The 24,129-nt window shown below is 50.2% G+C and overlaps 1 gene segment (V, D, J or C); it reads right to left on the bottom strand.

The window, feature by feature from the left end:
* The window catches only part of LOC122173242 (Ig mu chain C region secreted form-like), a 1,717,225-nt gene that overhangs the window by 188,576 nt on the left and 1,504,520 nt on the right, over positions 1–24,129 (bottom strand).

Here is a 24,129-nt window from a genome sequence, read left to right as displayed (position 1 = left end):
GATTTGCATGCAGGTTTCACAGACAGAGTATAACACATCAAATGGGGCTGGGCCGGGGCAACAGGTGGGTAAGTCCAGACTCTCAGCTCCTTGTGGGTGTACCTCTCAATGGGTGAAATTGACTCCAGTGCAAAGGGACAACACAATGCACATAGGGACAAATTCACTGGAGTTGTGTCCAGGGCCAGCTCCAACTTTTTTGCTGCCCCAGGCCAAAAAAAAGAGCATCGCCCCGCCGTAACACCCCCCCAGTGCCGTGCCACCGAAACACCCCCCCCCCAGCACCTGCGTCGCGCTGCCAAAACCCCCGCCCCCCCCCAGTGCCACGCTCCCCTGAGCATCGTGCCGCTGAAACCTCCCCCCGAGCACCGCACTGACAAACCCCTGTCCCCCTGAGCGCCGCGCCCAGCTCCCAAAACCCCCGGCCCCCCGCGAGTGCCGCGCCACCCAAACCCCTGCACTCCCCCAAGTGCTGCGCCGGGCCGCCCAAACCCCAAGCGCCGTTCCAACCCCTGCCCCCCCCAGTGCCGCGCCGCCAAAGCCCCCGCCTTCCCCAGTGTCGTGCCGCTGAAACAAAAACAAACAAACAAAAAACCTAGAGCGCCGACCCACTGAACCAAAAGAAACAAAAACACAAAAAACCCTGAGTGTCCCCCGCCATCCCAAGATTGGCCGCCCCTTCCAAGGTGCCGCCCCAAGCACGTGCTTGGTCGTCTGGTGCCTGGAGCCGGCCCTGGTTGCAACCCCTGTCCATTCCTATTTTCCCTTATAATCCCCCTTATGCCATCCTGTATCCTCCCAGGCCCAGATTTGGTGCTGTCCCCATCAACTCCTCCCCTCTTTCTATGGGACTAGCCGCTCTTCTCTTCTTCCTCACCCTCCCACCTTCAGTTACCACCTGCTGCACCCCTTCCTCGTTATCCAAACACCTAAACCTGTTCCTGAGCTCTATTTCCCCTTCACTGGCCCTCTTTTTCCTTTGCCTGCTTCTCACGGTCACATGCTTCCACTGCCCTTGTTCTCCCCCCGGCATTCCCCCCTCACAGGCCTTAGCCCCTGCTTCCACCTGTACCCCTGAGTATTCCCCTTCAGCCCCTCCTTGCCTTTGCTCCATTAGTTGCTCGAACCCCCTTCTAAATTCTACCAGGATATCTACCTGCATCTCCAAACCTCGGATCTTTTCTTCCAGCAGCTCTATTAGGTGGCACTTCATGCAGACATACCTCTGTTCCGGCTCCCCCGCTAGCACCATGTACATACCGCAGCTGCCGCATGCAATCATCTGCATTGTGTCCCCCGCTGCTTGGCTCATGGCTGCTGTTGTCTGTGCCCGCCTGCTCATCTGTGCCCTCCACACCTGGGGGAACACAGCACACGGGGCACCACGCCCTCCTGCCTCCCCTTCCACCTCCCCCTGTAAACTCCCACTCAAACTCCCCCGTTAGCAGCCCTGTTCGCCGGCTGCTGAAATCTCCCCTGCCTTGATTACAGTTTTGGGCTTCCCATCTAGGGGTACGTCTATACTTACAGGCTGGTTCGGTGGCAAGCAATCGATCTTCTGGGATCGATTTATCGCGTCTTGTCTAGACGTGATAAATCGATCCCGGAAGTGCTCGCCGTCGACGCCGGTACTCCTGCTCCGCGAGAGGAGTAGGCGGAGTCGATGGGGGAGCCTGCCTGCCGCGTGTGGACCCGCGGTCAGTACCTTTAAGTTCGAACTAAGATACTTTGACTTCAGCTACGTTATTCACGTAGCTGAAGTTGCGTATCTTAGTTCGAATGGGGGCTTAGTGTGGACCAGCCCTAAGATGTACCTTTCTATTTCCTCAGGAACACCCTCTAAGAACTGCTCCATTTGCATTAGGAAAGTCAGATCTTCCAGAGATTTAACACTTGCTCCTGATATCCAGGCATCCCAATTTTTCCCAATGTGGTAGGCATGTCGGGTAAATGACACGTCTGGTTTCCACCTTAGGGCTCTGAACCACCAACAGGCATGCTCGGGTGTTAGCCCCATTCTGATTCTGGCCTTTTTAAAAAAAAGTTCATAACTGTTCATGTGTTCCTTAGGCATTTCAGCCACCACCTCTGCTAAGGGTCCACTGAGCTGCGGCCTCAGCTCTATCATGTACTGGTCTGAAGAGATGCTGTACCCAAGGCAGGCCCTTTCAAAATTTTCTAAGAAGGCCTCAGTATCATCGCCTGCCTTGTAGGTGGGGAATTTTCTGGGATGGGAAGTGGTACCTGGAGAGGGGTTGCTAGGGTTGTCTGGTATATCCCGCTTAGCCCTTGCCCTCTCTAACTCCAGTTCATGCTACCCCTCTCTTTCTCTCTCCTCCATAGCTCTCTTGTGGGCAGCCTCATTGGCTTTCTCTGCTCTTTCAGCAGCTTCCTTCTCAAGGTTTTTTAATTCGATCAGTCTCTTATTCTCCTTTTCTTTCTCTTGTGCTTCCAGTCTGGCCAGCTCTAGTTTATTAGCAGCGTCTCTGGTACTCATTTTCCTGCTTTCTTGTGCTGGGCCACAACCCCTCTGCAATTCACTGAAAGTGGGATGCACTCAGCTCAGGGGCTGCTTAGTTAACAGAGACTTTCACAGCATTCAGTGTTCAGCCTTTCTGTGTTTAACCTAGCTATATGCAAGAGCTAGAAAGAAGAAAAAACAACCCAGTTTGTGAATACCTTTGCTACTGTAACTTGACCCCTCTGCCTTCAGGCAGAGACAAAAAAAACTAACAAGAAAAAAATGTCCTTTTAAAACCCTGCTGTACTTTTGGTTAAACAATGATCCCACTGCTCTGCCACCATGTCAGGGTTCCTTCCCCACTCTGAATTCTAGGGTACAGATGTGGGGACCTGCATGAAAGCCCCCTAAGCTTATTTCTACCAGCGTAGGTTAAAACCTGGTGCGCTGCCACCACCAAGTGATTTAACAAGAAACAGGGAAAGGACCACTTGGAATTCCTCTTCCCCCAAAATATCCCCCCAAGCCCTTACACGCGCTTTCCTGGGGAGGCTTGAGAATAATATCCTCACCAATTGGTTACAAAGTGATCAAAGACCCAACCCCCTGGGTCTTTGGACAATGGAAAAATCAGTCAGGTTCTTAAAAGAAGGATTTTATTAAAAAGAAAAGGTAAAAATCATCTCTGTAAATCAGAATGGGAAATAACTTTACAGGGTAATCAGATTCAAAGAGCCCAGAGGATCCCCCTCTAGCCTTAGTTCAAAGTTACAGCAAAACAGGGATACACCTCCCTCTAGCAAAGGAACATTCACAAGTTGAGAAAACAAAGATAAACTAACACGCCTTGCCTGGCTGTACTTACAAGTTGAAATATGAGAGACTTGTTCAGAAAGATTTGGAGAGCCTGGATTGATGTCTGGTCCCTCTCAGTCCCAAGAGCGAACAACCCCCAGAACAAAGAGCACAACCAAAAGCCTTCCCCTCCCCCCCAAGATTTCAAAGTATCTTGTCCCCTTATTGGTCCTTTGGGTCAGGCGTCAGCCAGGTTACCTGAGCTTCTTAACCCTTTACAGGTAAAAGGCTTTTGGTGCCTCTGGCCAGGAGGGATTTTAGAGTATTGTACACAGGAGTGTTGTTACCCTTCCCTTTATAGTTATGACAAAGAGATCAAGATGACTTTTCCTTAAAATTAAGCACTGTTGATTGTAATCGGAAATACACCCTTTTTAGACGTGTATACTTCCTTCCTTCATTCTTTCATATCAAAATCTACTACATTTTATTCTACCTTTAGAATATCCAATTATTGTTATTAATAACATTTATAAAATTAGAATGGCGGATACTCCGTCATACAACAACGACTGACAATATCCATATGACAAATTTCAGCAACGTGCACACGCATATTCGCACATGATAAACATATAGACTCAAATACTTCACATACACACACAATTGACACAAAGTGTTAGCGAAATGATGCAGCAGCAATTGCCAGAGTCTTAGATCTGAAACAACTCAACACAAATAGTTGCCTCAGTCGACAACCTCCAAAAACTAGTAAACTAGCACTATAAACAGCCTGTCAGAACAGGTAACGGCTGCGCACGATGAGAAAAAAGACTTTGTACCATAGTGAAGCAGTACGCTTGTGCCCGCAACGCAGAGTTGGCATAAGGAGGGTTACCATATTTGGATACAATGTGATTGTCAGAGAGGGAGGATTTGGCCTATGAAACAATAACTGTATTAAGATGCGGCCTGTAAAAAAGTTTGAGAGACCTTCACTTAAATTTCTTTGGTGACATGATGTAATATTCAGTATTGCCAACCTCAAACATTCAGAACTCATGAGTTGGGCCCCTACAAAATCACTCAATATCTCACCTATCAGTCCTCATCCTCAAAGGAAAGTGAAAACACTTTTCAAGAGTTTCAGAGTAGCAGCCGTGTTAGTCTGTATCCGCAAAAAGAAGAACAGGAGGACTTGTGGCACCTTAGAGACTAACAAATTTATTAGAGCATAAGCTTTCGTGGACTACAGCCCACTTCTTCGGATGCATCCGAAGAAGTGGGCTGTAGTCCACGAAAGCTTATGCTCTAATAAATTTGTTAGTCTCTAAGGTGCCACAAGTCCTCCTGTTCTTCTTTTTACTTTTCAAGAGATGAGCCTGGGAGCTTGAATTCAAAACGTTGCTAGACATTAAAAATCATGATCTTCATAAAGACAGTGGATTTATGGTTAATTACAACAACTTGCAACCCACTAATCTCCCCTTTTGTCCTGGTATTACAAGGGAGTTAATGGGCTACTTCACCTTGAATGGTCCCCTTGAATATGTGCTAACTACTTGTGCTAAACTATCTGTTAGATCTAGTGTTTAGCTGTGACACTGTTAGTACCTTTTCAGACCTGAAGAAGAACTCTGTGTAGCTCAAAAACTTGTCCCTCTCACTAACTGAAATTGGTCCAGTAAAAGATCTCAGCTCATCCACTTTGGGTATGTCTATACTTACCCGCTGGTTCGGCGGCAAGCAATCGATCTTCTGGGATCGATTTATCGCGTCCTGTCTAGATAAATCGATCCCGGAAGTGCTCGCCGTCGACGCCGGTAATCCTGCTCCGCGAGAGGAGTAGGCGGAGTCAACGGGGGAGCCTGCCTGCCGCGTGTGGACCCGCGGTAAGTACCTTTAAGTTCGAACTAAGATACTTCGACTTCAGCTACGTCATTCACGTAGCTGAAGTTGCGTATCTTAGTTCTAACTGGGGGCTTAGTGTGGACCAGCCCTTTGTCTCTTTTAAATAATGTGACAGCACAAGGGATTGTATAAAATCATGTGTCCCTGTAGCTAAACCCCATCACCCTGGTGCCTTTCAAATGTTCATAGTAATAAGTTCAATAACAGATTTGCAGACCTTTGACATCTCTACTTAAAAATGACCTGACAACTTTCCAACAACTGATGAAAAGTGCTTTTTTGAAATGTTCTTTATAAAATAGGCCCCTCCCATATGATTTCATATTCTAAAGTTTGTCTTTAAGTTAAAACTAATATAGGGTGACCAGACGTCCCGATTTTATCGGGACAGTCCCGATATTTCCTTCTTTGTCCCGCGTCCCGACCGATGTTCAGTCGGGACGCGGGACAAAGAAGGAAATTTGCCCTCTGCTCCGGCGCTCACGCCCCCCCAACCCCGACTCCGCCCCCTCCTTCCCCCATTGGATCTCTCAATGGAGGGAGGAGGGTCGGGCAACTACCAGGAGCCTGGGAGGGGAAGGGAAAGTTGCCGCGGCCCCGCCGGGAAGGAGCCGCTGGAGCGCAGCCGAGTGGGAGAGGCGCGGGGCTCCCATGCCGGCGGCGGGACGCGCCGCATGTGCCCACGGCGGGCTGGGGAGCGGGAGGCTCTGCAGGGCTGGGAAAAGCCCTGGCTCCTGCCCGTTGCCCAGCCTGGAGCCCCGGGGAGCCCCTCAGGAGACCGGCCGCTGCTGTGGAGGCAGCAGCCGGGGCTGGCCCGGGTGGGCAGCGTGGGCCGCCGGAGACACGCGGCGAAGAGAGGCTGCGGGGGCGAGACTTGTCCCAGGCAGGGAGGCCGGCGGACAGGGGCGAGGGGCCAGCCGGGGTCCCCATAAACTTCCCCGCTGCTGACAGGGAGCCCCGCGCCTCTCTTGCTTGGCTGCGCTCCAGCGGCTCACCCCGCCTGGAAGGAGCCGCTGGAGCGCAGCCGAGCGGGAGAGGCGTGGGGCTCCCTGCCGGCGGCGGGACGCGCTGCATGTGCCCACGGCAGGCTGGGGGGCAGGAGGCTCTGCAGGGCTGGGAAAAGCCCTGGCTCCTGCCCGTTGCCCAGCCTGGAGCCCCACAGGTGACCGGCCGCTGCTGTGGCTCGGCTGTGCCAGCCCTGGCCCCTTGCACGCCCGCGCCGTGGCCAGCCCCGGACTTTGTTTCTTGTCCCCCCCCTGCCCTCTTTATCCCTAGCCCCTTCTGCATCGGGGCCAGCTTTTGCCCTGGGGTGGGCAGCACGTGCGCCCGGCGCGGCTGGGGCCTGCTAATGCCCCCCCCCGCCCCTGCGAAACTGCTTTTTTTTTTTTTTTTTTTTGGCTCCGCCGCCATTTTTTTTTGCTCCGCCCCCCCCCCCCCCCCCCCGCGTCCCAATATTTCATCCCTGTGGTCTGGTCACCCTAAACTAATATTTACTGAAACTTCTGTTTCTATTTGACATTGACTCTGCTTATGCATAATATGTTTTTCATACTTTACGAATCATTTCCTTATCTGGGAAGTGTGAAACCAGCTATCTTGGCAGGATTTTCCTAGTTTTGTGGCTGTGTTTTATAATCAGTTGAATTATTTTTTAAAATGTTAGCTACATTAATTCTTTGTATGCTGTGGCTTTCTGAACAGTTTAAAGAGCAGGATACATCATTGCAACTGGAATTGTTTTCTTGATTTAAACACCGCAAATTAAAAAAGTTGGGGCATATTTTTGAAAGTTAGGTTAATGCAAATATCAAGTATTTAATCATGTAACTTTTTAAATAGGTTGTTTTCTCATAGATATCCCAGATTAATCCATACAGGAAATACAACTAGAAAGTCCAAGGTTTTTTTCGAGCTGTGGAGGCTTGGTCTGTGTGACATGAGGGGAAGGGGACCCCGAGTGGCTGCAACTTACAACTCCCAGGTTCAAATAATGAGCTGTAAGGGTCGGCGCCGCGAAGGTTTCCTGCCAAGCCAGCCAGACGGTGATGGTCAGGAACATTTCCCAGGAACCCCACTCTGCCTGGTGGCCACAGTCCACAGCAGCATCCCTCCTAGTCCTGCGCCGTCTCCCGCTGCTGCTCCCAGGGCGGGAGCCAACGCCGGGCCCCAGCGATCTGTGGGGGACAGAGGCGACGGGCGGCATCCGAGCGCGCTGCCGCCTCCTCCCCGGGCTCCAACTTTCCCGGCTCCCTGAACTGCGGGGCCCGAAGCAACTTCCCACCCCCGCCCAGCTCCGGCTGCTGCAGCACGGGGGAAGTGCCCAGCCGGGGGTGCACGGGCTGGAGAGGGTGGGAGCTGGGAATGTTGGAGCCCGGGGAGGAGGCGGCGGCGCACTCGGATGCCGCCCGTCGCCTCTGTCCCCTGCAGATCACCGGGGCCCAGCGTTGGTTCCTGCCCTGGGAGTGGCAGCGGGAGGCGGCGCAGGACTAGGAGGGATGCTGCTGTGGACCATGTAAAAAAAAAATTTGGGGCACCGCTTTTTGGCGCCCCCAAATCTTGGTGCTCTAGGCGGCCGCCTAGTTGGCCTAGTGGTTACACCGGCCCTGGTGAGACCCACTCCAGCCCCTTCCCGGGAGCCTGTCGGACCCAGTTCATACTGTGGTTGCTGAAGGTGAAGCCGGAGGCTTTGCAGGAGAGGCGGAGAGAGTCTCCGGGCTTTTTCACATCCCCTCCAGACTCCACCAGCTGCACCTGGGACCTGGGAATAGAACCATATCATACATCACATTAGTATTCAGAGCAGTAACAGACTGTTCCCCTGCCACGCCAATGGGTGTGAGGGGAGAAAATATCTTCCAGAGCCACTGCAAGGAACACTACATGGAGCCATGGAATGGCTGAGCCATTACAAACATTGAATCTATCTCCCCTTGTAAGTATTCTCACACTTCTTATCAAACTGTCTGTACTGGGCTACCTTGATTATCACTTCAAAAGTTTTTTTCTCTTACTTAATTGGCCTCTCGGAGTTGGTAAGACAACTCCCACCTGTTTATGCTCTCTGTCTGTGTGTATATATATCTCCTCAATATATGTTCCACTCTATATGCATCCGAAGAAGTGGGCTGTAGTCCACAAAAGCTTATGCTCTAATAAATTTGTTCGTCTCTAAGGTGCCACAAGTACTCCTGTTCTTTTTACATGGAGCCAAAGCGTCATTTTCCCGGGTGCTGGAGGGGAAAGTTCTCAGGGGGAGTTGGCTGGTTGACATTGGGTTACTCGAATGCAATACCCCGGGGAGATGGGAAAACAAATGCACTAACCAAAGCTATGAACATGGGCACTCTCCTTTGGTGAAATGTGTAGCTGAACTGTGATTTACAAAACCCCGAAGGAGGGCTGGGTTCTCACTTCCCAATCATTTCACAGATTTTGTTTGTGACCAAATCCTGGCTTTGAACATCCCGGCCTTATGTATGGGAGGAGGAGAAAATCCTCTCGAGTGTTTCTGGGTCCACTTTATATGAAATATTTCTCCCAGTATTACATTTTGTTGCCCCCATGTGGTTACAGACTTGCTTTAGCTTGATGTAATTTTGAAGAGGTTTTTTACTCTTGTCAGCCAGAATATATCCATCGATGTTTCTTTGCAGGGCTGGCTCTAGCATTTTTGCCGCCCCAAGCAGCGCAAAAAAAAAAAAAAAAAAAGCCGTGATCGGGATCGGCGGCACCTCTACCGCTGTTTCATTCTACAGCGGCATTCGGCGGCAGGTCCTTCACTCCCAGAGGGAGTAACGGCCCTGCTGCCGAATTGCCGCTGAAGGGCCAGATGTGCCACCCCCCTCTTCATTGGCCGCCCCAAGCACCTGCTTGCTAGGCTGGTGCCTGGAGCCGGCCCTGTTTCTTTGAAGGCTGATTTAGATTTTAAAAGTGACTCTGGGGATTTTTATTAAACCCTGGAAAATCTCTCTCCCTTTCTCTTTCTAAACACACATTTTCTCTTTCCCTTTCCCTCTTGTTTATGTGTCTGTCACCTCTGTAATCTGGCAGGTTAGGATCCCAGAGCCATCCTTGTTATGGTAGCAGAGGAAGAAGGTTTTATCTGAACCCACAGAAGAGGTGTGGTGCAGGAGATCGGACTAGATGTTCATTTCTCGGTTTAGAACGTGTGACTCAAAGAAGTCCTGTTCAGTTTGCTCTGTGTGTACAGACGTCTTTCTCTCTGCTGTCTGAATTAACAGACGAACAAAGAAATTACAAGCACAGCCAACAATGAGAACTTGCCTAGTAGTTGGCCACCTAGGTGAATTTCAGAGCCAATTAATGGAGCTGGAAACTCAAATTGTGCATCTAACTCCCTTAGGAAGTTTGGAAAATCTTCTTAGTCTTTAGCCAGTGAAAACTTCTCTTGGTGCTGTGCCTGGGAGTTTTTGCACTGCTGAGCTCATGACAATGGTGATGAATGGAGAGAGAGAGATTTGGGGCTGCAGAAAGGGGGGAGGTAGTTTGGAAAGTGTCTGCGGGATCTCAGGCTTTAAGCAGAAGGCTGGATTTGCAGGATTTTGTTTAAAATGCACACAGAGGGACTAGATGGGCTTATGGTTCAAGCCCCGGAGCCAGGGCTGGTCTGCACACAAACGTACAGCGAAATAACGACATCCTCTGTTGAATTCACACCTTCCAAAAGTGCAGTAAGATTGAAGCGGGACACACTTTGAATTGGGAATGTGGGATCCAGTGGTGAAGCCAGATTTTAGCAGCAGGGGGAGCAAACACATAAAGAAAGGTGCCACCCCCCGCAAAGAAAAAAGAAAAAAAGAAAAAGAAAACCCCCGACTGACCCCCTGCCGAAGTACTGCTGACGACCCAGAGCGGATCTGGAGCGGGGCTTTTGAGGCAAGCTGGGCTCTGCTTGGCCCATGACTTTGCAGCTATTCCTCAGCCTCCCTGGTGAGCTGGGAACATAGGAGCTCATTAGTGACCCCAGCTGGGTGTAATGGGGCTTCATTAGAAACCCTGAGCCCAGCTGTGGTGGTGAAGGAGGGTGAGCGTTGCTTCAATACAGCTGGGAGCTCAGTAGTGGGAGAGTTAGCTCGAAGGCCATGAAGTGTGGAAGTCTAGTTTAAGTGGCACTTGGACTCCCAGTGGGAAAACCCTAAGGACTGAACTGAAGTGAAGCCCAGGAGATGGGAAGTCCTTTGGTTCAGAGCTGCCCCCTGGGACTGAACAGCAGTGGGACTTGGGCTGAGGCCCAGTGGGAGAACCTGGAGAAGACATTGTCTAGGACTGGCCCTTGCAGCTGAGAATGGACCACCAGATGGGTGTAAAAGGAAAAGTCCCCTGTCATTCCCCATCTGGGCAGGTGGGGCTGCCCTAGAGGTAAGGATGCACGTGTAGAGGAGAATTATGTGCTTGTTAGTGGGATCTGCAAAAGCCAGCACTCTGAGTGGGGAGCTGCCTCACCTACCCCCTAGGAAATGCTGAGGAGGGTTTAGGTCCTAAATCCCACCCCTTAAAGGGAGTTAGGTGCTTAACTCCAGTTGGGATTCACAGCTCTTCTGGAGTTAGGTGCCTCAGCTGTTACTTAAAAAGACCCCCCAAATGCCTTGTGCCAGAGAAGGAGTTAGTGGTGCTTCTGTTAACTCTTATCCTAGTGATTAGAGCACTTGCCTAAGACATGATAGAGCCAGGTTTATTTCCCCTCTCTGCCTGATGTGGGGGCAGGCATTTGAGCCCACGTTTTCCACTGTCCAGCTGAGTGTCACATTGGGGGGGATACCCCCCATTCTCTTTCAGGCCTAATGAGTATTAATGTATTCCCTGTGGAACAGCTTCAACAGGAGAGATTGAAAGACCCTCCCCAAAGTAGCCCATAGCCAGTTTTGCTGCTGTGGCAGATGACTGTCACAGGAGCTTAATTCATATTGAGAAAAGTGACTTAGGAGCCAGAAAAAATCTATAAAGAGCAACAGAGGGTCCTGTGGCACCTTTGAGACTAACAGAAGTATTGGGAGCATAAGCTTTCCTGGGTAAGAACCTCACTTCTTCAGATGCAAGAAAAAATCTACTTACCATAAGGTTTGAATGAGTTAGGAACCTAGGATGTTGTAGTGGAAATTACACATGGTCTGTTTATATGGGCAAATGCTCTCTGGGGTGACTAAAGGCTCCAGTGTTAGCAGGACACCTGGGTTCTCTCACTGGAGGGTTTTTGAATTGGTCTAGATGTGGCTTGTGTCACTGTGTGTGCCTAGCACAGTAATACGTGGCTGTGTCATCGGTTCTCAGGCTGCCCAGCTGTAGATAGGTCGTGCTTATGGAGGTGTCCCTGGTGATGGTGAATCGCCCCTGGAAGGCCTGGGCATAGACTGTGCCACCAGTGCTGGGATAGATAAGTCCTATCCACTCCAGTCCTTTCCCAGGAGTTTGCCGTAGCCAGTTAATGGTATAGCCGGTAAAGGTGTAGCCGGAGGTTTTGCACGTCACCCTCACAGACTCTCCAAGCTTTTTGTTTTCTGCCCCAGACTGGGTCAGCTGGATCTGGGAGCTGACACCTGATGATAAATAAGCATAAAACCACGGTTAATAGCATTCTTGTCTTCCTCTTCTCGGTTTATCCAAGTCCTTCTGTTTCCCTCCTCCCAACAGTATCTGATCTGCTCGTATGTAATAACAAATTTATTTGCACCGCACTCCTGGGAAGTACAGTTATCCCCATTTTTCAGAGGCAAAACTGAAGCATAAACTCAGCCTGAGATTTTTCAATGCTGTCTAAGGGATTTTGACACTTTTTCCCATTAGAGATTAATGAGAATTGGGTATCAAAATCCTCTGTGGCTTTAAAATTCCATCCTATCTGATTTGTTCAGAACTCTAGAAATTAGAATCCAGAATTCCTGAATCCATCTCCTCTGTCTTAGCCTTAAAACCATCTTCCCTGTCCTAGCCCAGCCGTCCTAACCAGACACCTGTAGGTTCCTTCCACTCACCTGAGAAAGCTGCCAAAATGAAAAAGACCCCCAGACAGATCATTTTCATTCTCCACAACAACCTGGTGGGTCCTTCCTCTGCTGACAGCTCTTCGGTGAGGGTCGCCTGCTCTCCTTTATCACTCAGTTTTCCTACTTCATTTGCATGTGGGCGTTGATAAATGATCTGACTAAACCTCAGATTCACCTGCCTTTACGGATAACTGACCTCAGAGTTCACAGGGACACAGTCACGGAGGATGCTGGAGCAAGTTAATTCAATTTCGTCCCCAATCCAGGAAAACACTAAAGCCACTTTGACATCGGGGGAGGTTTACGGAGTACTGGTAAACTCATGTGTTAAGGTGCCCAATATTGGGAAATCGAAATGTAACAGCCAGTTGGATATGAAACTGAAATAACACAATCTGCCAATCCCAGCCTATATTTATCGGGGCCTGGGTATTTAAAATATTGAGGCAAATAAAGAAGCAGATAGGTGCCTAGGTGCTCTTAAACATCCTGCTAAGTACCTAACTTCTATTGAAATCTCTGAGGGTTGGACACCCATCGCAGAGTTTCATCGCTAGGATAAATTCGTGTTTGAGGTGCTGCTGTGCTGGGTTGATGGGGTTTGTGTAACGATCCAGATGGAAAAAGTGGATTCAGCCCTTGAGGGTGAGCTCAGACTGGTGAATTTCCACCTGTCGTGTCACGGATAGAAAAGGTTTCAGGCTCATATTGTTTGTTACAATAGCACCAAGAGGACCCAGCTGAGTTTAAGGCCTCGCACCTGTGAGACCATCCGGTGCACAAAGCTCTTACAGCCGAGGGCTGAGATTGTTTTCAAAGCCTCCTAAGGGATTTGGATGCCCAAATTAATAAGTATTAAAAATCCAGATCCTTTATTCGGCTTTGAAAATCCCAACCTCAATAAGGAAAGGGGGGCAGGGAGAAATAGAGGCACAGCTCATGGAAGGGACTTGCCCAACAACAGGTGAGTGACTGACCCAGGAAAAAATCCCTGTCTCCTGACTCCCAATCCAGCCGCGTGACCACTAGTGCACACAGTGGAGTTTCAAAGAGCCGACTGCTTTTAGTACAGTTAAGTGAGTTCAAGTTATAACATTTGCATTTCCTTGTGTATTGGGGGTGTGTGTGTGTGGGGGGGGGTGTTCCACAGAGTATTTAATATTCATTCAAAAGAAAAAGAATTTAGAATTCAGATTGTTCTTGTGAAATGGTGTTCTCATGTGACAGACAATCACAGGATCCTGGGAAATGACCAATGGTTTGTCTTTTGCACATAGCGCACTGATAGCCAGAGCTTTTCTAGTGCGTTAGTCAGTGCAGCTCTAGGATGTCCCTCTGGGTACTGGCTTTGGTGTCTACCACCGTCCCCACCTCTGCACAGTGCTACAAATCCAGACAGAAACATGCAGCTGGACAAACTGCTGTGTGACTCTTGTGCAATCTTCCTCTTTCCCTTCCTGCGTCAGCTTCTGAATGTGCAACAAGGAAATTGGGCAGAACACAGTTTAGCCGACACATCCCTCGGCTCGCACCACTTCCCGCCGCCCCCATTGGCCTCGGCCGGTGAACCTCGGCCAGTGGGAGTCACGATCGGCCGAACCTGTGGACGCGGCAGGTAAACAAACCGAGCCGCGTGCTAAAGGTTGCCGACCCTGCTCTATCCCTTTTTTAATGATTCCTAACATCTTGTTTGCTTTTTTGACTGCTGCTGCGCACTGTGTGGACGTCTTCAGAGAACTATCCACGATGACTCCAGGATCTTTTTCCTGATTTGTTGTAGCTAAATTAGCCCCCATCATATTGTATGTATAGTTGGGTTTTTTTTTTCCAATGTGCATTACTTTACATTTATCCACATTAAATTTCATTTGCCATTTTGTTGCCCCAATCACTTACTTTTGTGAGATCTTTTTGAAGTTCTTCACAGTCTGCTTTGGTCTTAATTATCTTGAGCAGTTTAGTATCATCTGCAAACTTTGCCACCTCACTGTTTACCCCTTTCTCCAAATCATTTATGAATAAGTTGAATAGGATTGGTCCTAGGACTGACCCTTGAGGAACACCACTAGTTACCCCTCTCCATTCTGAGAATTTACCATTTATTCCTACCCTTTATTCCCTGTCTTTAAACCAGTTCTCAATCCATGAAAGGATCTTGCCTCTTATCCCAGGACAACTTAATTTAGGTAAGAGCCTTTGGTGAGGGACCTTGTCAAAGGCTTTCTGGAAATCTAAGTATACTATGTCCACTGGATCCCCCTTGTCCACATGTTTGTTTGACCCCTTCAAAGAACTCTAATAGATTAGTTAGACATGATTTCCGTTTACAGAAACCATGTTGACTTTTGCCCAACAATTTTTGTTCTTCTGCGATGTGCAATAAGCCTTATATATAGAATTTCGACTCCTGGTTCCTGCTGCCCCAGAGGCTCCCAGGTGCCCAGGGGTGTGTGGTTTCCTCTGCAGATAGTTTTTTCATGACTCTGACAGGGTTTTCTTTCACTGTGCTTCTCGCACAGTAATACACGGCGGTGTCTTCGCTTTTCAGCCCACGGATCTCCACATAGGCTGTGCTGATGGTGTTGTCTCTGGAGAGGGTGAATCACCCTTTAAATTTGGAGGCATAGCCAATTCCTCCAGAATTCGGGTTAATCCATCCTATCCACTCCAGCCCTTCACGGATATCCTGGCCAATCCAAGACAGCAAGTGATTAATAAAGCTGTACCCAGATGGTTTACAGGACAGCTTCACTGACTCTCCAGGTATTTTAATCTCAGCACCAGGCTGGACCAGTTAGATTTGGAACCAGACACCTGCAGATAAGGGACAATAATTCATGAGAATGACTCCCCTTCTTGTTGGCTCCCCTTTCTCCTACTTATCCCAGATCTCTCTGGAATTCACCTACCTGGGAAGGCTGCCAGCAAGAACAGAAAATTTAGCCAACATTTCATGTTTGGTTCTGTCAATGCCCTCCGCCTGGCAAAGCAAGGCGATTCCTTTTGCTGGTGATTTTCTCCCATTGCTGTTTTTAAAGAAGAGGTTAATTACTTTATTTGCATATTCAACATCCAAGACACCATAAAAGCTCCAAGGAGCTGAATGGGAATCAGTATGCATAAAATATGCTTGGTTCTGGCATCTGTCCTTCGTCTTGTTTTCAGAACTCATTGGAATTTATTTTTAATGATATCTGCTGCAGGAGAAGGCCCCTATTATATTGTGAGCAGTTTATCTATGTAAAACATTCAAAATGGGACTTAAGAAAAAGAATTCAGATTTTAAAGGAAACGCATAACGGATGTAGAGGCTGAACTTTCCTGAGCTGTCCAAGGGATTTGGATACCCAGTTCCCATTCAAATCAATGGGGACTTGATGTGGATATAACTGTACAATATCCATGTGCCAAGCAGGCCTCCGGTATAATCTGAAAACAAGGGATCTAAAGAACAGACCTGGCCTCTCCTCCTGCTTTTCCATGGGACCTGCTGCTTGATGTAGGGTGGTTACTTCACCTCTCTGAGCCTCTGCTCGTGTCTGGCTTGTCTAGTTAGATTGTGAACCCCTCAGAGCTAGAACTGCCTGTCCCCATGGGGAAGAGCAGTACCCAGCACTATGGGCCCCTGAGCTCCATTAGGGTGTGTGAGACAGACCCCCACAGTGTGTCAGCACAGCTATCGAGCTGATGTCTAAACAGACTGGGATATTTGAGACCTACTGAGTGGATTTGTGTAGCCGGGTCCCATTGATTGAAATGGTATTTTGGGTTTCAAATCTCAGCCCAAAAGAGTCATTTGCAGACAGACGTGCTGGCTGTGATTTCCAAAGGTGCAGAGGAAAACGAACCGGACTTGGACTGCTGAGGCAGTGAGATGTTATGAAAATCCCACACCAAGTCCCATTTGATTTTATTTGGATTTTGGTGCCTAATTCCCTTAATCTTCATTGACAATTCTGGCCATTCTCTGCCCTGAGAAGTGTGAAACTTCAGTGAAGGCTCCTGTCTCCTCACCTCTGATGTCCTTTTACTGGGCTAGACTGTGTATCCTCTACTCACTTACACCAATAGTCCCCTGAATACCTAAGGGGTTTAGGGACCACCACCAGGTACTCACCTGCCCGCCACAGAAGTGGTGGGGAAAATAAAGACGGAGATGGAATAGATCTATTAAAAATGCCCAGGTGTTTATTTCACTAGGATTTCCCTTCAGTTGCTCTGAGTCCCACTTACCCCATAAGTGTTCAGGGCTCAGTGAGAGTCAAGTCTTTGTCCCTCTGAGGTGTCCGTGTTCTCTGTAAGAAGGGAAGCCCCAGCCTGTGAGCCCAGAGTCAGTGTGATGTCTTGGGGCTGCCTCTCTGCACTGGGGCAGCACATAGTGACCCGGGGTTCTTTTCAGCACCTCCTCCTCCCCCACTCTGCCCTCCCCTTTCCCCAGGGCTCACTGTCTGCCCACCAGGGTCGGCTCTAGGTTTTTTGCTGTCCCAAGCAAAAAAATTTTTGGCTGCCTCCCCCCCCCAGCCCTGGTCTCTCTCTTCCCCCCCCCCACTGCACCCTCCTGCCGCCCCAGCCCTGGGTCGCTGGTAACTCGCTCCCAGGGCAGGTCATTCAGCAGGAATTTTAGATGTGCCCAGAACACAGACAGGATTGGTTCCCATATGGTTACAGAACTGCAGTAAAATGGAACAATTTTCAGCTTGTGTGATTGGAGGATATCTGGATGCATATTATAAGATTGTCCTACATAAATGAGGACAAGTTGAGGTGCCTTTATTATTCTTTTGTTCCATTCTTCGTTTCTATGGGGAATTTGCCAATGCAATATCACTGTCTTCCTTCTAAACAAATAAAACTAAAACTGAAAAAAAAGGCAATGGCTGTTGAAAATAGCAATTCCAGTCCTAATAACCACTGGGAAGCATTTCTTGCTCAATTTTATCCTACTTTTTCTACAGCAAGTTCCAGTGGATCAGTATATTTGATTGGGGAGAAATGAAGTTACAGCTGCCTAAACTGAGCTTGAGCACTCCTGTACTCCACGTACCTCCCTTGCTAGGCTTCAGATAGAGAGGTGCAATGTCCATTTAGTCCACCCAATTCTTTCTTTGGGAGAGAGCCCAGGGCTGGGGTGGCAGGGGGTGCGGGTGCAGTGGGGGAAGAGCTCAGGGCTGGGGCGGCAGGGGGTGTGGGCGGGGGGGAGCCCAAGGCTGGGGCAACACTGGGGTGTGGGGGGAGCCCAGGGCTGGGGTGGGGGGGGGGTGGCGGCAAAAAACCTAGAGCTGGCTCTGTCCCTACCATTCACAGCAAGCTGCAGCATGAGGTTTCAGTTCCACACTCCTTCCCCCTCCCTTTTCTGTTAATTGTGGCCGAGGGAATGCTGGGAAATGTAGTTCTTTCCCTGCTCCAGGGCTGGCTCTATAGGCAGGGAGCTAATCAAGGAACTACAGCTCCCAGGGCCCCCTGTTGGTTCTCAGCTCCCATGCTGGATTCTTGCAACCCTGCAAATGTGCCGCCCCAAGCAACTGCTTGCTTTGCTGGTGCCTAGAGCCGGCCCTGCCTCCAGTTTGTAGTGTGTGGTATTTCTTGCTGAAATAGAAAGTATGACGCAACAGCCATGTTGGTTCACATAAACTGAGTTGTGTCACCAGCATTCTTAACAGTAGGGTTACCATATGTCCGTATTTTCCCGGACATGTTCGGCTTTTTGGTTCTTAAATCGCCATCCAGGAGGAATTTTTAAATATCTAAAAATGTCCGGGATTTTGCCATTATTATTTTTCCCCAAAGAAGAGTTGATCATTCAAGAAAGAAAGTGAATGTTGATCACTCGAGAGAGTGCCCACTTTTCCCCCAGCTCCCAGCATTTGCACAGCGAAACAGCTGTTTTGCATGGCTGGGAGGGATGGGGAAGGAGGGGGAATGCGGCACACTCAAGGGAGGAGGTGGGGCCGGGTTGGGGATTTGGGGAAGGGATCCAATGGGGCAGGGAGGTGGCAGAGCTGGGGCAGGGACTTTGGGGAAGGGGTTGGAATGGGAATGGGGAAGGGGTGGAGTTGGGGCGGGGTCGGGGGCCCTGAGGAGTGTCCTCTTTTTTGAATGTTCAAATATGGTAACCCTACTTAACAGCCTTATTAAGTTATTCTAAAATTGGCTTTGATAGTGACTGGCTTATAAGGATTTCAGCATGTTGATGCAGTCCAGAGGCCTGGTGTTTGCAGCCTTTTCATACAGGTTGTCAGTATTGGTTTAGCTGATCAGTCAGGCAAACCAAGTTCCTCCGCTTTTACTATATAAGTCCATGGTATGCTCACATCTTGAATACTGCGTGCAGTTCTGGTCACGCCATCTCAAAAGAGATATATTGGAATTGGAAAAGGTACAGAGAAGGGCAACAAAAAGTATTTCTTCACACAACGCACAGTCACCCGTGGAACTTTTTGCCAGGGATGTTGTGAAGGCCAAAATTATAACAGGGATCAAAAAAGAACTAGATAAGTTCATGGTGGTTAGGAAATCAATGGCTATTAGCCAGGATGGGCAGGGATGCAACGCCATGCTCTGAAGTGTCCCAGCCTCTGTTTGCCAGAAGCTGGGAATGGGCAACAGGGGATGGATCACTCGATGATTCCCTGTTCTGTTCATTCCCTCTGAAGCACCTGCAATAGTCACTGTCGGAAGACAGGACACTGGGATAGATGGACCATTGGTCTGACCCAATATGGCCGTTCTTACATCATAATAATAAAGTTTAGTATATAAACTCCCCAAGATAATGACCTCTTGAGATTGCAATGTTTTGAGATAACGACCTTAGCAAATAATGCATTTTAAAAATCTTGGCCTACTAGGAAATGTATATTTATAGAAGTTTCCCAGTCACAAACCTAACATTCCGGAGCAAGGTGACTAAAACATAGTCCAATGCTCTTGCCGCTGTTGTTTGCCGTGGCTCCGTTCACTCTACCGCTCCATCCTCAATGCTGCTGCCACCTGCCACTGTGACCTCTGTGAGTCGGTCTCTCGAGGTTCCACCGGCTCTCAGGGATTTCAGCTCTCAGTGGGGGAACCTCGCTGCTAGGGCAGGCTGGGCCGTCCCTTCCACAGACACACTGTCCCACAGCAGGTCTGAGCACTTAGAGCTGATTACCAGTGATTTCAGCTGCAGTGGTCACTTAACAAACCAAAAGACTCTCTGTGAAGCCTAATCAGCTCGCTCTCTAAACAGGTGAGAGGAGCAGGTCAAATAGTGCCTGTGACTCTTAGGCAGAGCCCACACCACCCAGCAAAACACCTGTCTCCTCCCCGCCCCCTCCACTGGGATCTGGCATCCAAACCTCCTGCTTAGCGAGTGCAGTTCAGTTGTGGGTGACCAGTGCTTAATTTGTAATGAAAGAGGTGCCGGGGTTCAAGCAAGTTTGTTACTTTCCTAACTGATGTGACCAGCCCAGAGGTCCCAGGGCTCTGAACTGCCAAGCCTAGAGGTGCCGGGGCTCAGTCCTAGCAGAAATTAAGCACTGAGGGCGACCTCCTCATTCAGTCAGGCTAAGTACTTTACTCAGACAATGAGGAGAACAACATTTAATGACCCCCACATTTAATACTTAAGTGATTTGTGACCCAACACCAGCCAAAATCGATCACTTGGGCAGGACAGCTCTGTCTGTTGGACACCTGGGCAGAGTAGGTGTGTTCATGTAAATACAGTCTGGTCCTGAAGCCTTCCCCCCACCCCTGTCTCAGCACTAGGTGTCAGAGGAGAGCTCGGTCAGACCTTGCTTCCAAATCATCATTTGACGTTATTAGATAGGCCAATATAGCCGTAATGAATGTGCCGACATTGTCATAACTAAGAGCTCTATGAGGAAGCTAGGCTTTGTTCGTACATTTCAAACCCATTCGGCTTTCTCAGGTACAAGTATTTTCTCATACACTGTATATGCTTTTAAAGTGTGTATTAATGTTTCAATTTGAATTCAAATTTCCAACCAATGACTAAATTGGCAACACTGCATGAAACTGGCGGGGGGGGGGGTATTGGGGAAATTCGGGGTGGGGTGTAGGGAAATCCCTGACAGAGGTCCCTTATTCTGTGTTGTGAGGTGCCTGGGCTGGGGGATCACGTTTGTGCTTTTACCTAAGGGAGAAGTAAAATGACCTAAAATCCCAAGACATCCTTCCCTGGCCTGATAGAGCGTGTTCTTGGGCAGGGAAAAGCTTTCCTTATTCCTCATTGCCTTTGGGTTTGACTGTGGGAGACACGAGGATTTGGCAGCAGGACCAGAATCTTAGACACTCTCTGAGTACAAGGGGAAGGAGGTTCAGCTTTGTGTAGCCATGGGAGGCCTGGCAGTGACAATTGGCTGGTAGCTAATGTAGGATGGGAAAATCACACAAGACTTTGGGATATTCTGGGCCAAATCTCACTCAGTGGGAGCTGCGTTCTGTGACCCTAGTGCTCCCCTGACTCCTCACCAACGGGCCTCTGCTTCTCAGCAGCCGCCTCTCCCTGAGCTACCCCATTAAATCCCCTCGTGTTCCTTTCCACAACCATTAGTCACGTGACTGTCCCCAATGCCCCGAGTGCCTGAACTGGGCTGAGTGATGTCATCGAGGGCTGAGGGGCGGGGTCTGTTATCTCCATGGTGACTCGGTGACATTATGGAACTTTATTGTGGGTCGGGATGTCTCAGCTCCACCCATTGACACCAGCGGAGAGGCCGGGCTGCGATTTCCACATGTCAGTTGGGTGAAAACAACCCACGAGCCGCTTTGGAAAGTCCCGGTGGTGACACATTCCCAGGCTCAGAGGAGTGGGGTTTATTCAGGCGCTGGGTGATCTCTGCCCCACAGCCCCGCCCGGACTCTGAATGGCCCATTTGCATATCCCAGCCTCCATCTCTCTGTGCCTCAGTCTCCCCTCTCTGAACCAGGGGCTGGGATAGTTCCCGGGCTCCCGGCGGCGTTGTGGGGATAAAGGCAATAACCACTTGTGAAGGGTGGAGACGCCACGGTGAGGGGCCCCACATCGGTTATAATGAACTAATCACCTTCCGCTGCATTAATGCGATAAACATCCCAGTTTGCTGAAAGGACCAGAGCCTCCCTGGTGTAAATCCGGAGTAACTCGAGTCTAGCGGAAGCCGTTGCGATGACTTTACACTAGCGGAGGATTTGGCCCCAGGAGCAATTCGCTCCATCCGTTGGGTCTGATGCAAACCCCAATGCGCTTGTCCCCTTTACACTGACAGACGCTGTCCTGTGAGTCTGACACAGAGACGGGCCCGGGACAGCCAACATGTCAGGTCTGCGAGGGGAGAGCGCCTCAGAACAGGACTCACTCCGGTTTGGGGTTCACAGATGAAGGGAGGGATCTCTGCACTGCAGGCCCAGCGGGGCTCTGGGCAGGAAGGGGAGACACATTGCCCAGGAACGGAAGGGTTAAAACTGACGGCAGGTTTGTGTTACATTCACCTGGTTGCCGGGTCTCCTGTCCGAGACCGAAGCCGTGTGTGTGTCACTGCTGCCCCCGCGCTGCTGCTGGGAGAAGGGCGATTCCGCAGCCTGGGTTTTTGTATGAGCACAAACCGGTTTCATTTCACTGTGTCTCCCGCACAGTAATAGCGGGCGGTGTCCTCGGGCTTCAGGCCGGTCATTTGCAGATACAGCTCACTCTTGGAATTATCCCTGGAGATGGTGAATCGGCCTTTGACGGAATCAAGGTAGTGTGCAGTACTCCCATCGGTGTATATGATAGCGACCCATTCTAGTCCCTTCGCAGGAGCCTGTCGGACCCAGCTCATGTCGTAGCTGCTGAAGGTGAACCCGGAGGCTTTGCAGGAGAGGCGGAGAGAGTCTCCGGGCTTTTTCACATCCCCTCCGGACTCCACCAGCACCTGGGACCGGACACCTGCGAATAAAGACAGACCATTAATATCGGTATAAAAACAGCGGTAACACAATAGTCTTCTAATTCTGCCAGTTCTTCAGAGGAGGAAAATACCTTCCAAAGCTGCTACAGCGAAAATTACAAGGAGGAAAAATCCCATTTTCCCTGGTGCTGGAGGGAAAGTTCTCAGGGGACTGGCTGGTCACTGCACAGACCCAGGGGCTGCGGATTGTGTCTCCGGGTGCAGCCTGGGCAGAGAGAGGCACCGATTTAAACAGGAAACTGTCTCCCTCATTTGCATGTCCCCGAGTTATAAGAGACCCACTCTCTTGCTGCCAGTGATCTGACTGACTCGCCCTAGGGCTCCGGGTGCAGGAGTCAGACTGTCCCGTCCTGTGTGTCTGTGCAGCGCCGGGCACAGGGCGCTGGGTCCTCCTGACACTTTCGGACCCCTGGGAGGAATGACCAGCTCCCTGCAGTGACTGTATTTCCTCACCCAGGAACTGAGGGCCTGGCTATCGTGAGGGGATATTGGGGACTGGGGGGACTCAGCTCTGGAACCCCGTTCCACGCGCACAGGGGCCATGCAACGTCCAGTCAGGGGGGTCAGTGTCTGGGGAGGGGTCGTGTCCCAGGGATCCATTGGGCTGGGCCACCCGCTGGAGAGGGAAAATTTCCCAGGGTGCAGGGAGGGAAAGCCCCTTTCCCTTCCCGGCTATGACCGGCTACATTGAAATGATCCATGCACGGCCGCCCGGGGGGGTGCAAGTGGGGCAATTAGCCCCAGACCCCGCAGGGGCCCCCACGAGAATGTTGGAGGCTTCCCCCCGCCCCTGCCTTCCCCCATCCCCCGGCGCCTCAGCGCGCCGCGTCCAGGAGCGGCCCTGGACAGCGCTGCAGTGTTGTGGCTCGGGTGGGGCCTGAGCTCCCGACGCTCGGAGCCGCATGATAAGGGGGCGGGGCTGTGAGCTGCAGCCGAGCTGCAGGAGCTCAGGCCCTGCTGGAGCCATGCTGCTGCAGCGTCGTCCAGGGCCGCTCCTGGACGCGGCGCGCTGAGGCGCCAGGGGATGGGGGCGGCGGGGATAAGCAGCATGGTAAGCCCCTCTGAGCCGGGCACCCCACTGACCACATCCCACCACAGCGCTGACCCCCAGCTCCTCTGAGCCGGGCACCCCTGACTCCATCCCCCCACAGCCCTGACACCCATCTCTGAGCCCAGCCCCTCTGAGCTGGGCACCCCCCGACCCAGAGCCCAGCTCCCCACCCAGCCCTGGGCAACAGCAGCGCCACCCCCAGGCAGCGACAGCCCATTGGCATCAACCATCACCATCACCCAGCGACAGCCCATTATGTAATTGCAAATGTAGACATACCATTAAAGCATTTCATGTTTTTAAATAATGTATTTCGTGTATTTTCAAATTATTACAAATTAATTTTTGAATGTATTTCACTGGTTATTTTTTACATTTCCAAATACACATTACTAGAGTATTGCAACTTATTTTTGTGGAAGGGGCCTCTGAAATTGCTTTGCCCCAGGCCCCCTGAATCCTCTGGGCTGCCCTGCAAGGGGAAACTGAGGCACATGGAAGTGAAGTGACTTGCCCAAGTTCACCGAGGAAATAGTGGCATAACTGGAAATAAATTCTGGGTCTCTGTTTGGTGCTGAGCACTATGGGAAAACGGGTCTATGGACACCCGCCATGCACTGCGCAGTAACGGGTAGGTAAAGGCAGTCGACCAGCTCTCTAAACTGGTTGAACTGGTCACTCCATGTTAGGTCAGATTCTGTTCTCAGTTAGGCACTAGAAATCTTCAATAATTCAATTTAGTGCAGGGGATGGGTTCCAGATTCAGGACAGGGTAACTAAGAGCAGATTTGCTAAGTCTTTTCAAATCCAGTGTCTTCACCTTTACACTTAGAAATTGTTTGAAAGCTTTTTTCTGTGTGTATTTTCACGCGTGTTTTCACGTATATATAGTTGTGTGAGTGCTTGGAGTTACGAATGTGGGTGTGCGGGAAGCTTGTGTTTGTGTGTTTATGTGTGTAGTTGTTTGTATGTGTGCTTGTA

The sequence above is a fragment of the Chrysemys picta genome, chromosome 13, assembly GCF_011386835.1.
Source record: "Chrysemys picta bellii isolate R12L10 chromosome 13, ASM1138683v2, whole genome shotgun sequence".
Classification (NCBI taxonomy): Eukaryota; Metazoa; Chordata; order Testudines; family Emydidae; genus Chrysemys; species Chrysemys picta.
Note: the sequence above shows the minus strand (reverse complement) of the source record. Positions and strands in the feature narration are given on the sequence as shown.